The sequence below is a fragment of the Herpailurus yagouaroundi genome, unplaced genomic scaffold (assembly GCF_014898765.1).
Source record: "Herpailurus yagouaroundi ecotype Mexico unplaced genomic scaffold, PumYag 159, whole genome shotgun sequence".
Lineage (NCBI taxonomy): Eukaryota > Metazoa > Chordata > Mammalia > Carnivora > Felidae > Herpailurus > Herpailurus yagouaroundi.
The window spans coordinates 62,985,940-63,003,056 of record NW_024412400.1 but is presented as its reverse complement, the minus strand read 5'-3'; the positions used below and the strand labels follow the sequence as shown (position 1 = coordinate 63,003,056).

The 17,117-nt window shown below is 40.7% G+C and overlaps 1 protein-coding gene across 5 annotated transcripts in view; it reads left to right on the top strand.

Annotated features, from left to right (window-relative positions):
- Positions 1–17,117, top strand: part of MECOM (MDS1 and EVI1 complex locus) — a 565,633-nt gene that overhangs the window by 63,253 nt on the left and 485,263 nt on the right. The gene's annotated exons all lie outside the window — the stretch shown is intronic.

Genomic DNA, 17,117 nt, shown 5'->3' with positions numbered 1-17,117 from the left:
TCTATATTTCACTCAAGATTTGGAGAAATAAATGAACTTCACTTCTTCTTGCAGTATCAAGTGCGCTATGTCACTTATAAAGTCTAATTTAGCATGGTTACTTCCCACACAATCTCCACACTCCTGCTTTAAAAAAATTGCGTAAACTTTAGGATAAGTGATCATTTCTAAGGAGAGGCATGGAGTTCCAGAAAAGCAACCAGTACACTGATGATTTAGCACCCATTGGCATCTCAGGGTTACCAGTTAGTTCTTACTGGTGCTCTGCCTTCATCTGAACGCACAGCATTTTTTCCATTCTTCCTCACCACCCACCCCTGTTTCTGTGGGGACTGTGTCTTTCTCATTCTTATCATCTAGAAAAAAACTGGCAGCCTCCAACATTGTGTAGTTTTTTTAAATATAATTTTTTAAAATGTTTATTTATTTTTGAGAGAGAGAGACAGAACGTGAGTGGTGGAAAGCAGAGAGAAAGGGAGACACAGAATCCGAAGCAGGCTCCAGGCTCTGAGCTATCTGCACAGAGCCCGATGTGGGGCTTGAACTCACAAACTGTGAGAGTATGACATGAGCCCAAGTTGGAGGCTTAATTGACTGAGCCACCCCGGAGCCCCTGGACTGTGTAGTTTTAATTGTAGCATCTAGGGCTAAAGAGGTTATTGCCCGCCCCCACCCCGCCCCCCATCTCTGTGCTACAGAGAAACTTTTGTTACCTCTGCCCTCTTCTTCTAGAGTTGATGTCCATTACTCTATGCCCACAGAAAGAGAATAAAGGGTAGCACGTGTCCGAGTTTGAAAATATATAACTCTGCCTTTTTTCCCCTTTGTGTGGTTTCCTTTTAGTTAAAAGAAAGCTTAAGGGACATGATAGCTGCCATAAAGTAGCTGAAAGTGTTTGTTTTTTAGAGGTGGGACTCAACTCATTCTGTTGAGTACTCAAGGGTATGATGAGAAATTCCATGAGAGGCAATATATGTCATCTTCTCTGCTTTAATGGTACTTTTGTGGCTGGGAATCAGAGAGCCGCGTTCTCTCTTAGGCACTTCTGCAATTGGCTACTACTTAGTTTCTGACCTTCCATTCCTATCATGTTGCCTCTGCGAATTTATATATGCTTCACAGTGGTATCTGTAATTAAAGACCAGCATCTCTACTGTTACCCTTCAGATCCTATCAAGCCGAAGGAGATACTAACTTCACGCTACCTGAATGATGGCTCATGCTGGGATAGATATGAGGACGTGTGGGGACCAGGGGGGAGGGAGATCCCCAAAGAGTACCGTTTGTGTATCCTCAGTGCCCCACAGCTTCATCTTCTATCATCACGTGCCCCTTTTTAGGGGCCTAGTGGTTTCTCTGTTACTATTTAAACTTCCTCTAGAGGGCAGCTCATGGAAGGATCCTCTGTAAGTCCCTCCTGCATCTCTTAAAATGTCGTAGGGGCTCTTCATCAGACATGGTAAATGAACTCGCTTCTGGTGGCATCGGGGAAACAAGTCCCACGCAGCTCAGGCTACTCCTTGGCCCCTTCCCAGGGTTTGGAGGGGCCAGTCCGGCACCCTGACATCTCCTTGGCTCCCTGTGCCTTCAGTTGTGTGTCCTGCCACCTCACTGCTCTCCTCTGCAGAAGCCCAGGCCTCCAGGCCAGTTTTCTGCCTGGCTGCCTCCACAGAGCTCAAGGGGCATGCATGCAAAGCAGTTCTAGCCAGAGTTGTTCTTCCAGCGCATCATTAACAAGGTGTGACCTTGGGCCAGTCACTTAACCTTTCCACGTTTCAGGTTTTTCATCTGTGAAATGAGAGGCATGAGCTAAATTGGTGGTTTTCAGATTGTTCCTCAGCAGATCCTCAAGGGAACTCGAGTGAGTGTGTGTGTGTGTGTGTGTGTGTGTGTGTGTGTGTGTGTGTAAGACAGAGAGAGAGAGAGAGAGAGAGAGAGAGAGAGGGAGGGAGATTTTCCCTTATTTCCCATGTATTTAAACTACTCAAAGCTTGGTTAAGTTAAGCTATGTTGCAGGGAAAGCTTTCTCATACTTAGACACAAGTCCTCATTAACACCTTTCTCCTTTCAGCCTGCCTATTCCATATCATTCTCCTTTCCCTCAAGGAAATTTACCCTGAGAAAAAAGGCAATTGTACAAACTTCTTGAAGGTGAGATTGTATTTAGTGGAACGTGTAAATTTCATTTCATTTGTTATTAGCAGTGGATTTTTCTTTTGAGGCCAGTGACCGATCATGGATAAGACCAGAAACAGATGGAAAAGTTTGTCCTTGTCAATAAATATAACAGTGTTGTAGGGTACTTTTGACCTTTAACCTACATGTGGAATATTATCAATTAGATGTTGGAATTTGTATGGTTTTAATTAGAATTATTTGTGTCTTTTGCATATTTGCCACTCAGACGGTTCATGTGGCTGAACACATGACTGGATCTGGCTCTTCCTTTTGGGATAGGGTTCCTATTCAAACCTTCTGATCATGACAGGCGCCTGGGGATGAAAAGCCAGTCTGTGAATAGCTAAGCTTTGTCAGTTCACAGATCCTTGGAGAACATTTTTTTGCTCCAAGCTTGACACCCGGGTGAAGGTGTCCTGAGAGGGTTTAGTGGAGAACCTGCTTCATATCAAGGTGTTTTTCCTAGTCTGTGCAGGTCCACGGTTCTGGGACTCAACCATGCCGCACCATCCAAAATTGCCGCGTGAAAGGCTTGGTGAATTACGCCCAACAATGCATTCCTTGTGGGAATGATGCATCCCTGGCTTTGGCGTCTCAGCTGCCTTCCATTTTTATAAACCCTAAAGGTGTTAGGGACTGCTGTAGAGAGTAGTTTTATATTTGGCAGAAACACCAGATTTTTTTTTTTTTTTTTTTGGTTTTGAAAGAAATGGTTTTAAGCCCTAACCTACTCATCAACTCAGTTCCCTGCAGAGCTTTGCCCTGGACTATTTTAAGCTGGGGGTTGGCGCAGGGAAAGGGCTTGTAAAACTCGGAGGTTGGTTTGAATTTGGGGTTTGTGGCGGCACCTAAGTGTAGGTGCCCTGCCACCTGGCTTTTTGCTCCATTCTGAGAGTCTTCCTGGCTTTCATGGTACATGTAATTTTGACCACTAACAACTTTAGAAAAGTCTAATGCTGGAGCGATTATTGCATAAATCTCCAGATGTAGAAATGGTGTTTTTGAAGTTTGATTGCATATTCCTAGCTGCAGTCCTAGGATCCTGAACCACTGAATGAAAATATTGCAAAAGAACTTTAAAACGGAAGTACTGTAGAGTGTTTCTCAGGCTGGCCTTTCTACTCTACTTTCCAAATGAAGAAAATAATTAGTCTTTTTACCCTATTTAAACATTTAGCCATTGTGTCTTGGAGCTCAGCCAAAAATAATCACCTGAAATTTTGTTTATGATTTGTTCACAAAAGTGGCCATACTTTTTAAAGGAGAGCAAAAAGAACATTTTTAAGAATGTGTGAGCTCATTATGAACCCAATATGTTTTAAAAACATTCAACTTGTAAACTCCTGAAATGCGGTTTATAATGGAAACACCAGCAGAGTTTCCTGGAGTGGGTCTGAGTCTCCTAACTTCCAAGCCTTTTACAGACCTGGTTCCTCTTGTAGGGAGAAAGTTATCATGGCCCCTGGCTAACTGGTGTTTCTTGTTTTGGGGCATCTATGTGCTACTTAGTACATGTTAGGGATATATGTACATGTGAATTATTTGTAGACATTATTCTTGCCTTCCTGCCTTCCTGTTATGTATTGAAATCCTCTTTTTTCATTCAAAAACTACAGTTAAATAATTCTTGACTTTCTCTGGTATCGTTGCTTGGGTTTTAATCCCTTGATCAGCATTTATAATTTGCTGTGAGTTTGTGTTAAATCTAAATTTTTATTTCATTTTATTGTAAATCTGTATACAGTTATACAGAATATTATACATAAAATAAACTCCTAAATGACATTGTTGTTCATTATGATGTCTTTTAGTTGGAAAGTTTCTACATCTATAAGACAGAGAAAATCGTAATGATGTAGAGGCTTGCAAATTCTTTTTTTTTTTTTTTTAATTTTTTTTTTTCAACGTTTATTTATTTTTGGGACAGAGAGAGACAGAGCATGAACGGGGGAGGGGCAGAGAGAGAGGGAGACACAGAATCCGAAACAGGCTCCAGGCTCTGAGCTGTCAGCCCAGAGCCCGACGCGGGGCTCAAACTCCCGGACCGCGAGATCGTGACCTGGGCTGAAGTCGGACGCTTAACCGACTGCGCCACCCAGGCGCCCCGAGGCTTGCAAATTCTTAAATTTCTGTTTGAATGATCAAGGAATGATTAAATTACAATCAACATACTTACCATGTTGTGGTGTTAAGTGTGTTTGATAGTTTCTCTTCTTCCTCCCTCACTCCCTCCCTCTCTTCCTTCCTCCCTTCTTTCCTCCATCCCACCCTCCCACCCACCCTCCCTCCATTCTCTCTCTCTCTCTTTCTTTCTTTCTAATTGCTAATTTATATGTCATACAACATCTCATCAACTAAACCATTTTTCCACGTTTCCCAGTGAGAGAATTGATTATTCACATAATGATACATCTTCATGAAGCCTATACTGGGAGTCAACCTATTCCTGTTTGAAAGTTAAGCATATAAGAGCCTGTTCTAATGGTGCATTTTTCACAAGAGGATTTCATGGGCCAAACTAACTCTGGCTTCCCTGGATCCATACAGTGTTCTCCACTATTGATTGTAGCTCACTTGTGTTTCACTTGGGTAAAATTACATTTAAGGTGTGAGGACCAGATTTAACTGTCTTATTAGTGCCCTGAATGATGGAAGTAGGGTATGAATTCACGTGCCCATGTCCATCACGCCAAATGCAAGAATTTCACGTAGCCTGTTTCTAAAGCTACATATGCATCGGCACTGACATTACTGGGTAGGCATATACCACATTCACTAAATCATAGGCTAAACTGTGATGTTTCCAAAGCTTCTCTCTTCTTTTTCCTTTGGCCTTTATGATTTTAATGCCTATTCTCATACCTACTTTCCTATCTGGCTCATAAGATGTATTTTTGTCTCCTACTTTCATAAGACCCTTCTCTTTGCCAGCTAATTTAATTGACTAACCCATGATAATAATAATTTCAGTACCTAATACTTATAAAGACGATTATAAACCAGTCACTGTGTGAATTGCTTTCCATACTATACTCTGATGAAGAATATCATTACCTCCCTTTCATGCATGAAGAATCTGCAACTCAGGATCCAGTGGCTAGTTCACGGTGGAGGTAGAATTCAAAGCCGTACTTCAGTCTCTGACCTGAGGCTGTTTTGGCTATGCTATTGGAAGATAGTCATTCCACTTATTCCCCACCCCCTCCACACAAATTTTCTTTTGATTCTTGTATGAGATCGAACCTTTTTCATTTGGTTTACTGGCAGATGAGTATTTCTGACAACTTTTTGGATGGTTTTAGAACTTGCTGTTTATTTCACATGGTGGGAATTGTAGCCAAAAAGATGCCATTTCAGATAAAAGTGCATCTAATGCTAATTTAAAATTAGCATCCAGTTTTAAAGTTTATTCAGGATGTTATTTGCTCGTTGGATACTTTTAAACACTTCAATTATTTTCATGTTGGTAGCAGGGCAATTAGAACTGGTGAAGGAGAAAAATAAGCTCTTTGTCCCCTAACCAAGCATTTTAATGTTTTTATCCTAGTGAAACCAACCAGGCAACCATAGTTTGAAGTTCCGGAAAAGTTAATACTGGGTGTTTTTCTCTTATTTATGGTTTCCTGCAAGGGCAAGAACTTGGGCAACTCTGGCTAGAGCTGGAAACACTGATGATCTGATGAGTTTGCTACATTTCCAGCCTAAGTTTCTGTAGATATCCTGGCTTTGGAGAAACCCTAGACCACCACCCATGGTTAGTGGGTATTTCTCTACTTAAAATTGCTAGCCTCTCTCGGTATGTCTCCAGGTTTCTTTTAATAACGACAGGCTCTTATTTCATCATTCTGGGATTGGAACTTCAGGGTGTTAAGGGCCTATGTGTAGACAGAGCCTCCTGGGCTGTTTTGCCAACTTCATCAAGAACTGAGAATCAGAGCCCCTGCCAGCCGGTGGGATCATGGTTTGAGCGGGGCAGTTAAGTCACTCAGAGTGGTCAAACGTCTGGGGATCAATCTAAGACTAGTAATGCAGTTTGAAATTGCAGTCTGTGTATTTGCTTATTATATTTTTGGAAAGAAAAAATCCAACCTGATTCTTTAAAGACATCTGGTCTGTGCCCACTCAGATACTGCCTGAATATGGTGGTCATACATTTAGTAGTACAGGCATTGTCCTTTCTGCAGACCATGTGATTCAAAGTTCTCCACGGGTCCTGTGTACAAGGCTAGGCCTGTCTTCATTGGTTTTCCTGAGCAGCTCTCCTTCACCTCCCTGGTGTTGTTGCACAAAGACCCTTTTGTCAGGCAATATTGGACTCTCCTCAAAATCTAAGCACTTTCAGGAAAAGACTTGGAAGTCTATCTTCTCAGTTTCCACACCTCTTTGCCCTCTGCTCTGTCATTTAGTGTGACTGCTTGTTAAGTTCCCCACTCGGCTCCTTATCCAGTTTATTAGTGGATGGGATTATTGCTGTGTCTTTCTAAACCTATGTCGAACATCTCCGAACACATCCCCGTCTTCTGTTTTACTTAATCTTATACTTTGTTGAGATCGAGGTTTTCAGGGATGTTACTTTTCCATGTCAGGCTGAAGTTCAGTGAGATATTTAATCTTTCCTTTACCTTAGCTTGGGGACGTCCTCCTCAGCCCCCGTCTCCCACACAAAACTTTCATTTTCCTGGGAAACATTTTCTTTTTAAACTAGTGTGATTTGATATGCTCTACTTGAATAAGAAAAAATGCTAATGCGTTTGACTAGTCCAATTTATATTCATAAAATACAGTCACAAAAGAAGAGGCATTTCATTAAACTAAGGTGTTTGTAACTATAAGAAATTTATATTGGAAAGTTTCTATTTAATATCAGAATACACTACAGTCATTTACATTTGTTGCCAGGCACAAACACTAATTAATTCTCTTTAACAGTTTTTTTTTTTGGTTGTAATCTTGGGGGTTTTAATTTTATGTCAAATGGCATTTTAATTGTCTATGTGCTCTAGGGTAATCTACCTCCATCTATTTTGTGCTCTGTACATGGTAATCGGCACAGTGATTCACCGTTTCCCTAATATGTACACTGCGATATAATCACATGTAAATGAAATAGATTTTCTGGCTACACATTTTGGAGATACTTTACTCATTCTGAATTCTGCTGAAAATAGTTTTCAAGGTAGAGATGCAATTATATAGTGGTCTACACGGAGGGACTAAACAAGGATTTCAATTAATAATGCACTCTCAGCCCGGAGAGATATTACATTCTGCTGGATCAAGGGTTATCCATCAATGCCTGTGCTGCGGCTGCCTCTCTGCCCTCCTGTCTCTGTGTTCTGTACATGCACTCATCAGTATGCCCTAGGATGGTAAGCTCTTGGCACAACAGTTTGCATTGAAGGTTTTTTTTTTTTTTTTCCTGAGGCCAGTGGCATTGTTTCCAAAGACTAAACTTGTTCAGCTTTCAGAAGGATAATATTGCAGAGTCCTAGGTAACATGGTAATGAATTAAAGTATTTGCACCTCCTGAAAAAAATGGAGAAATTGTCAGTAGTATTCTCCATCCGATTATTAAGTTAGGATGGCTGGAATACCTAACTAATAACACTTTCAATTAACTAGTTTGTCAATTTATCTTGTATTATTTTTCAAAACAACAGAAAAATAGAAACAAAACATTTTTTATGTTCTTCTTATTCTTCTTGGTGAGCTAGTGTCTGATTGAAATGACTGTATGAATAGAAGAGATCTATTTTTGAACTTGGATTTGAAGCTTTTTTTCTTCAACGTGCCAACAGTTATTTAAAATAATGTCTATTTTTTAAAAAATCCCCTCTCTGTTTTTGGCATTTGTGTTTCATATTGAAGAATGGAGTCCCCATGGTATACGTATCCTATAGCCAAGTAACTGCATTTATATTGTTATAAATTTTTGAGGTTGGAATCTCAAGTTTTTAAATTAAATAACTACAGTTAACTGTATTAAGTGTAAGGTTGAATTTGATCAAAAATAAGAAAAGCATTTATGACAACCCCTGTAAATGTTTAAATACTTTAGTTGTGTTTGTGAGCATTAAATTGTATTATAAGAAGCCAGCATTGAGTATACTGGTTCCTCTGGGACACATTTGACTTTTGGGAGATAAAAAAATCTTGCATTAATGAAATTCTGCAAGTTTTTGATTTAGTAGACAATGTTTCCAGTATATGTGAAACAATTTGAAAGTGTATATGTGTATAATTACTTGTAGAAACTGTTTAACTTTAATGGGGCATTTCTTGATCACATAATAGAAAAACTAACGGCTTTAATTAAGATTTATGAAGCATAGAGGTAATATATTCTGCTAAATTAGGTAGCCGTTGGTGGGTAGTGTGCTTTACAGATGAATTTTCTACATATACTTCACTTCCTTGTGCTTTTTTTTTTTTTTTTTTTTTGGTTTAGAAATGTAACTTGTAACATTGGAATCCCTATATCCATTAGTAGAAAAAAACGAAGCTTCCTTTAAAGTTTTAATTAATAGCAATAATTTAGTGATGGACAGATACTGGTAAATATTTCTTTAACATTGATTTCAGGTGGTTGCCATATGAGCCTGTCTTGAAGGAAGAAAGAAAATTCACCATTTCATTCAAACAACTGGTTAATTTGAAAACAAGTGCTTAGAAACTGGTAGTAGGACATAAACCAACCAATTTATTTAAAATAAACAATTTTGGCTGAATTAAACTATTCCTCCCCTTTTTCCCCTTCCATTAATGTTAGAATATAGATACAATTGTTAAAGCCAGACTGTTATGTTCATTTACGTGCCCTACCTACCCTGCTGTGTTGCCTTGTTCTTTAATGTGTTGGTATGATTATCAGTTGATATTTATAGAGAAGCAACTTGGATCCTCAGGATAAGAGTCAATTTTGTCAATACCTGCAGATGGACTGGTGGAGGCAGCTGGGCCTGGGTCTCCTTTGCTAGACAGAAATCCATCTCTTCCTGTTTCCCCAAGGAGGAGGATGCGGTTGGAGAAGGACTGGTAGCAGCTCCCTTTCTGTTAGTGTTCCCTTAGGGCAGTGGCTCTCAAACTCTAGTTTGCGCTAGAATTCCCGGGAAGGCCTGCTAAACCCAGGAGTACTGGGCTCCACCCCCAGAGTTTCTGATTCTGTAGGTTCGGCCAAATAATTTACATTTTAAACGAGTTCCCAGGTACTGCTGATACAGTTCCAGGGACAACATTTTCAGAGAAGAGAAGTGGAAATTAGAAGGAAAAGAAGAAGGAGGGGAGAAAGAAAAGGGGGAGGAAGGGGAGGAGGGGGAGGAGAAAGAGAAGGAGAAAGGGAAGGAGAGTAGGGGAAAGGGGGAGGAAGAGGGGGAGGAGAAGGAGGCAGAGGAGAAGGAGGATGGTGGGGAGGAGAGGACAGAAGGCCACAGCTCTAGGTAGATATAAAGAATTGGGACTAGGCCATCTCCAGAAAGCCACATATGATATTTTCCCCTTCAGTTTGAGCAAAGGGCCGGCTATTTTAAAGAGAACAGTGTTGGGGCGCCTGGGTGGCGCAGTCGGTTAGGCGTCCGACTTCAGCTAGGTTCACGATCTCGCGGTCCGGGAGTTCGAGCCCCGCGTCGGGCTCTGGGCTGATGGCTCAGAGCCTGGAGCCTGTTTCCGATTCTGTGTCTCCCTCTCTCTCTGCCCCTCCCCCGTTCATGCTCTGTCTCTCTCTGTCCCAAAAATAAATAAATAAACGTTGGAAAAAAAAAAAAAAGAGAACAGTGTTTATTTGGCAGAGGGTCCTGAGGTACTTAGGTGAGAAGTGCTTTTTTGAGTATAGAATTAATGAAGAAAATTGGATTCCTTGGCTAAACCTAATGACTTAATGATCAACTTCCAATTTCTCTTGCTGGCTCCCCTGGGGATGAGAATTGCAAGTCTCTTAGTATCTGTCTAGCCTTTCCATTCTCAGCTTGGTATAGGACACAACCAATGGTTCTCAAATTGTGCTGTGCAGAGACTCAACTGGAGATCCTGGGGGAAATGCAGATTTGTGGGCCTAGCACAGAGAGTCAGAGTAGGTAGCTCTTTGGTGAGCTGAAGAATCTGAATTTTTAGTACTAACGCTGAAGGAGGTTTGCATGCTGGTAGTTGGTGGGCCATAATGAACTATACCAATATGTAGACAATCTACATTTTGCAGGGTATATTTGCCTGGAACCCCAAATGGTTGCTCTGTTGGGAAATTTTCTCCTTCAGCTTTCTTGTCCAGCTGCAATCTCTTTGTGCCCCGGTGGAAATCTTTATGCTGTTTTCCTGTGGAATTTATGATAAAGTTTGATAGTTGCTTCTCAAACCTTATACCCTGTTTCTGCCAAGTTAAATCTTGGAAAAATTAATTTCCCTAAGTCTCATTTCCCCATCGATAGAGTACAGGGTGAGGCTAGAACATTTCTGAGATTTTTCCCCCAGCTTTAACACTCTATGCTGGTCATTTGACAAACACTTAATGACTATAAATAAATAAACAAATATATATATATATATATGTATATATATGTATATATATATAAATATATATATACATATATATATGTCTCCAATGTTTTATACATACATATATATTGTAAGATTTTTATATAAACACATATACCATGTTTCATACATATGTACACATACATATTCTATGGTATGTGTACATAAATACATATTATGTACATCTATCTATCTATCGTGCATATAATGAAACATATGTATATCTGTTTTGTGTATGTATATATAACGTGAGACAGAAAGCCTGGGTACAAAGGTGAGCAATACTTCACCCCTGCCTTCCAAACAGGAGCCTTCATTTTCACTCCTAGGTAATTCTGATCCTGACATAATAAGGTATGATCAGTGCTCTACAGGAGTTAGCTCAGAAAGCTGTGCGAGTAAGGAGGGAAGGAATTAAATGGACGAGGTAATGTGGAGGTGCAGGGAAAAGATCCACATAATAGTGCTAGTCAACAGACCCCACAAATTCTATGCTTAGGAACATTATGAGATACTTGCATTTTAAAATTATAGTGAAATTTCCAAATAGTAGATTTCTAGAATTAGTGTACATGTAATTGTGGAAAATGTTGGCAGCTGTCTGGTTTTAAGAACCTTGGTTGAGATGGAGGGTGTGCCAAGGAATTCTAAGACATGGGCTTTTAATCCAGCTGAATCGATCTGACTATTACACATGAAGCAACTAGAGAAATTTAACTTCTTAATTCTGTGGGGCTAAGTGGTGAGAAATCTGGAATTTCAGGGTGGTAAGAAGCTAGTGTGCTTGGATGAAGCGACCTGGTAAAGATCAGACCCAGATAGGGCCTGGGGAAGGATTTAGGGGAACTAGAGAGGACAGGGAGAGGGTCACCTCAGAGGAAAGCAGAGAGCCTGGGAGGAGAGAATGGACATCACAGAGTGGGACAGGGCAGGTGGGAGAAAGGAGCGGATTTAGGGGAAAGGGCAAGGAAGATAGTGTTGGACACATAAGCTGCAGCCGACCGTTGGATAATGTGAAAGCCAGAGAGGAAGGCCTGGATCCGAGTCGTCCTCACGGGTTGTTAGACTTGTTGCACAGCCCAGTCCTGAAGCCCAGAGTTTTGCTGGTGAGCTCGCACGTTTCTGTGAACAGCAAACACCCTGGAATTTTTTTCATCCTGTGTTTTGTTTGGGTTTCTAGTGGAGTGTTTGGGAGTTATTTGGGTTTGTTTCTGGCTGGGTGACTCTGGAGTTTGCATTGTGAAGGATGAGGACTAAGAATGGTTGGACGGTAACTGCCAGTTGTTAGTGGAACAAAAGGGTGTGAGTCAAAGTTACTCGGCTTTCTGTTCTTCTGAAAGTGCAAACAGCCACATCACTTCAGTTGCTTGGTTTCTAGAAAGTGAAGGTGGAATGGGCAGAGGCTGGGGAAAACCAACACAATTGGTTTTACAAGAGCATTTGTTATGGAAAGTTATTCTCTATACTGTTGTTATGGGTCATCTGCTAGGACATTGAAAGTCCTTGTTTTCAGTGGAATTTTCCTTTTAGGAAAGAATTTTATATTGTTGCTGGACAGCATGTTATTTGACCCATGGTTTTGAATCTTTGTGTTAAGGAACCTTACATATTATAACAGGTTCCTCTTTTATTTTATTTGTTTTTAGTATGAGATCACCTTCTCAAATCCACACATTGTTGTGTTGGTTCATTCAAGTGAAATAGGCGATTAGCACGGGTTAATGGCTATGTGTCATAATAGTGTGACGTAGCAGAAAGTGTGTAGGCTTTGGACTTGGCTAAATGAGGCCACTCATTCTTCCTTGTTTTATAAATAAGTGGATGTATAACATGGAACAGAAAACCTAAGGAGAAAGAAACCTTCAGTGGTGTTTGCTAAGCAGTGCTCCTGATTTTTTCTGCCCACTTTGTGCATCACACTCTTGACCCTGCAATGCTTCTGGGCATTTGTCAGTCCACAGGCTGCGGGATACCTCCAGGAGGTTACTATTGGTTTCACGAAGCCAACATTTCCTTGAGTCAGAGAATGACTAAACCTACATCATAAGCTGGAGTAAAATAAGGTTTACTACGCGGTTAATTTAAGCATAATTACATGTAACAAAGCAAAACACGATGTACTAAGTGATTCTGTTATTCATTTCCAGACTCTCCCCACGCATAAGTGAGAGGGGCTGAGAGGATTGCCACAGTCCTGGGTGGGGGGGGTCCAGTGTTTTCTAGTTCTTAATGAAGTAGCGTCCCATGTCATTCTTGTCTTTTGTCTTTCCGTATGAGGAAGTTGCTATCCTGGCAGTAGACCATTTTGTCAGCATAAAACTCCCCATGTGTGCTTAGGTATTTGCTCAATTTCACGTTGGTTAGGGAATCTCTATCAACCGTAAACCAGATCGTTTTCTCTAGGAAATTCTGCAAAAGTCCTGCTCCTGGTTGTGGTTTTCCTTGCTGTGTTCCGCATCATGCTGTGCTGTGGGGTGGCAGGGATGCATTCTCTTTGGCCCTCTTCCGTGGAAATAGTTACTTACAGATTAGTATCTTAGCTAAAAAAGGATCCCTTGTTGGGCAGACACATAGGCACCTTTTTACCTCTGGTTTAAAGTTATGGACTATTCCTTGTGGCTGCCGCAGCTCCATTATTTTAAGGTGCAGTCATTTCATCTCCACAGTCACGTGGCTGGGTGTGGCCTTTTTTACTTATGACATAGGGGAATAACAAGAAGCACCCTATTGATTTGTGAAGAGCCCGTGAAATAATGCACGTAAAAGTACCTAACACAATGCCTGACATCAGCAGATTGAAAAAATAACCCATCCCTCATCCCTACATGATAGGCCCGAATCTCAAAGGAAAAGACCCTTGCTAACTTATTCTGACTCCTCGTTTCTCACCTTCTTAACAAATCATTCTCCGAAAACCACCCAGGGAAGGACATTCTGCACTAGCCATCGCTCCGTGGGAGCAGATTTTGCTAGGGATGCTCAGTCAGTGGCAAGAATGCTATGATTCATCCTAATGGAGAGCAAATAACCCCAAATATTTGTTGTTGTTGCTGTTATTAAACTATTTTAGCTTTCTTATTCATCTCGGTATTTATTCCACTGCCTAAAACAGGCTTCCCAACCTTTGTACTTATTTTTTTTTCAACGTTTTTATTTATTTTTGGGACAGAGAGAGACAGAGCATGAACGGGGGAGGGGCAGAGAGAGAGAGGGAGACACAGAATCAGAAACAGGCTCCAGGCTCCGAGCCATCAGCCCAGAGCCTGACGCGGGGCTCGAACTCACGGACCGCGAGATCGTGACCTGGCTGAAGTCGGACGCTTAACCGACTGCGCCACCCAGGCGCCCCGCTACTTATTAAACCAATAGATTTTCTTCTAGAAATGTGGCATGATAGAAAGATAAATGGGTAAAAACCGATGCTTACTTAGAGGATTTTTTTTTTTTGCCTTTGTTTATACAAAAACAAGCCAAAAACAAACTCTACTTGAGTTTGTTCTTATTCTGTTGTTTATCTGCCTCTGGTCTAGGTATAGAATAAGATGGAAAATGTGGAGATGAACAATTCTGAGTGTAAAGACACTGAGAAGAGATAGTGGTGAATAAAAGAGAAGGTGAAGAGGAAATGCCCAGATTTTAATCAACCAGGGGCTTGTAAGTAGGCTAAATTTGTGTCTTTGGTGCCAAAACTGTTGCAGCGATTTCAAGGGCAGTCACGGGAAACAGCCTTAGAAACCTTAATTTTTCTTCAGAGATTGTATGTTAATATGGATATGTTAAAAGTAGGTAGATAGATGGATGGATTAAGCAAATAGACGGATAGATTTTTTGGGGGTGGGGTATGTGAATCTGAATGGCAGCATAGTGATGAAGGTGGGAGATAATTTGGTTTAACTAATGCAAGACAGGCCTGGGTAAGCCCAGAGTTCACTACACCGGCTTGCTATTCAGCAATAAATCAGTGAAGGTTGGTAGTGGAGACAGTGGGGAATAGTGCCATATTACATGGCATAAGGTAGAATCATAAAATGCTAGAGCTGAGGGACTGTTAGAGAATGTCTTTTTCCATCCATATCATTTTATGAATGAGGAAGCAGAGGCCCTGCAATGCAGATTTCCTAGGATCGGTAGTGACTGATAAAGTGGAGGGTAGAATCGAGGCCAGCATGGGAGCTTCTTGGTCTTTAGAGAAGTGTAGAGATGTGGGATGGACAAATTTGGCCTATTGCCAATCAGTGAGATTTTTCGGTCATTTCTTATAGATAGGAGTAAGCGGTGCCATTCATCTTTCTAGCTCTCATGGAGTAAAGAAAGCCCTGTCTCAATGGGAAGCTGACAGTCTAGGGTAATATCCAGGGCTTTCTCCTCCATCTGCATTTAATATTGACCAAAAGGGAAAACAGTCAACTAGTTAATAATATGGAGTTTATTTTTTTCCCCCCAAACTTGGAGATTTTGGAGGAAGAACAAGGAGGGTCATTTGTATTGGCAACTTCAAATGCTACTGCATTTGAGTAGGGTTTATTTTCTGAATTTTCACAGTTGAGAGCACAAGATATGGCATACCTAAAAATCTAGGCATAAAACACTTGTACTTACGCCACTTCCCCCAGTTGGGCATTGTGGTTCTTAAAGAAAGAGAAATGAACGCATGCATTTCATTTACATAAAAGATGCCCAAATTTACTTCTCTGTACAACATATACTACACTTTTCTACTCTGAGGGTCCAGTGTTTTCAAATTAAAAGAAAAAAAAACCTATCATATATAAATATCAAAGAATACCTTCTTTGACTCAATCCTTGCTTGCCAATGTGCCCTTTTATGAGATAGGGTCATTTGTCATGTGGGAAAGCAGCATTAATTAACTGTGGAAAACGTACCTAATATGGAAACTGTGAGTTCTAAAATGTTTCCACATAAAATACAGGAAAAGAAGTATAGATGAGCCTAGAAATCAGTGCGACTTTTTTTTTTTTTTACAAGGGGTTTAAAAAAAAAAAAAAATCTCTCCGTCACACAAATCAAACAGCCTATTATACACACAGTCTTCCCATATGTCTGACACAGAAACAAGCAAGGAATGTGCTTCATTTCCACATAAATTGTGTGGTTTTGAAATTCAGTTCTCTTCACCCCTGAACTCTGGTGAACATGTCACTTATGTGCCTAACGGGATGGCAGAACTTTTAATGGGAGGAATCATGAAAGGGGAGAGCCACATAATTTTGTAGCTCATGAAAGAATAAAAACAAAACAAAATAAAAATCTCCCACAAAATCTCTATGGAAAAATGAAAAACAAACAAACAAACAAACAATAACAACATGCCAAAAGGAATTGCCGAAGAAAGGTATATAAGCCACTGCAGCCTTGGGGAAGTCATTATCTATGAGCAGTGAGTCACCCTATGTTTTTATGTTGCTATTTACTCTGCTGTTTGATGAAATGAGTGCTTATGTTGAAAACCGCAATATTATACAGAAGATAGAGCAACTGCTTCAAAGATGAAAGATACTCAGCACATTTAGCTGTCCTTATGTAATTTTATTTTGCTGAATACATATAAAGATCCTTTTCTATTCATGTGTAACTTTTTTCCTGGTTTCTGCAACTCCAATAAAACTGATAGAGAGCAACAGTTTGAATTGTGCCAATTAAATTAACAAATTAATTTGGAAATGCTATGGGTCTTTTATTTATCCCTGGCTGCTTCTGGAACTGGACTTTAAGGCCAGTATTTAATTTTGGTGAAAGGGATTAATTTAAATGTGATATTTTTTCCTGGTAGGTGAATAATAGGACTCGGTAAACAAATAGCGAAGTGAATTTTTCAAAGAGAAAGGACAAGGAGATGGAGCAGAAAGGCTTTGTTCCATGAAGCCGTAAGCTACAATGGTATGCAATGTAATTCTTTGCAACCAGATTGATAAAGTCTCCAAGTGGCATTAGAAGCTGTATCTGGGGGCACCTGGGTGGCTCAGTCAGCTGAGCATCTGACTTTGGCTCAGGCTATGATCTCATGACTTGTGAGTTCAAGTCCCGCATCAGGCTCTGTGCTGTCAGTGCAGAGCCTGCTTGGGCTCTTCTGTCCCCCTCTCTCTCTGCTCCGGCCGGGGGGCCCCCCGCATTCTCTCCCTCAAAACTAAATAAATCTTTTTTTTTTTTTAATTTTTTTTTCAACATTTATTTATTTTTGGGACAGAGAGAGACAGAGCATGAACAGGGGAGGGGCAGAGAGAGAGGGAGACACAGAATCGGAAACAGGCTCCAGGCTCTGAGCCATCAGCCCAGAGCCCGACGCGGGTCTCGAACTCACGGACCGCGAGATCGTGACCTGGCTGAAGTCGGACGCTTAACCGACTGCGCCACCCAGGCGCCCCTAAATAAATCTTTTAAAAACAAAAGATGTATC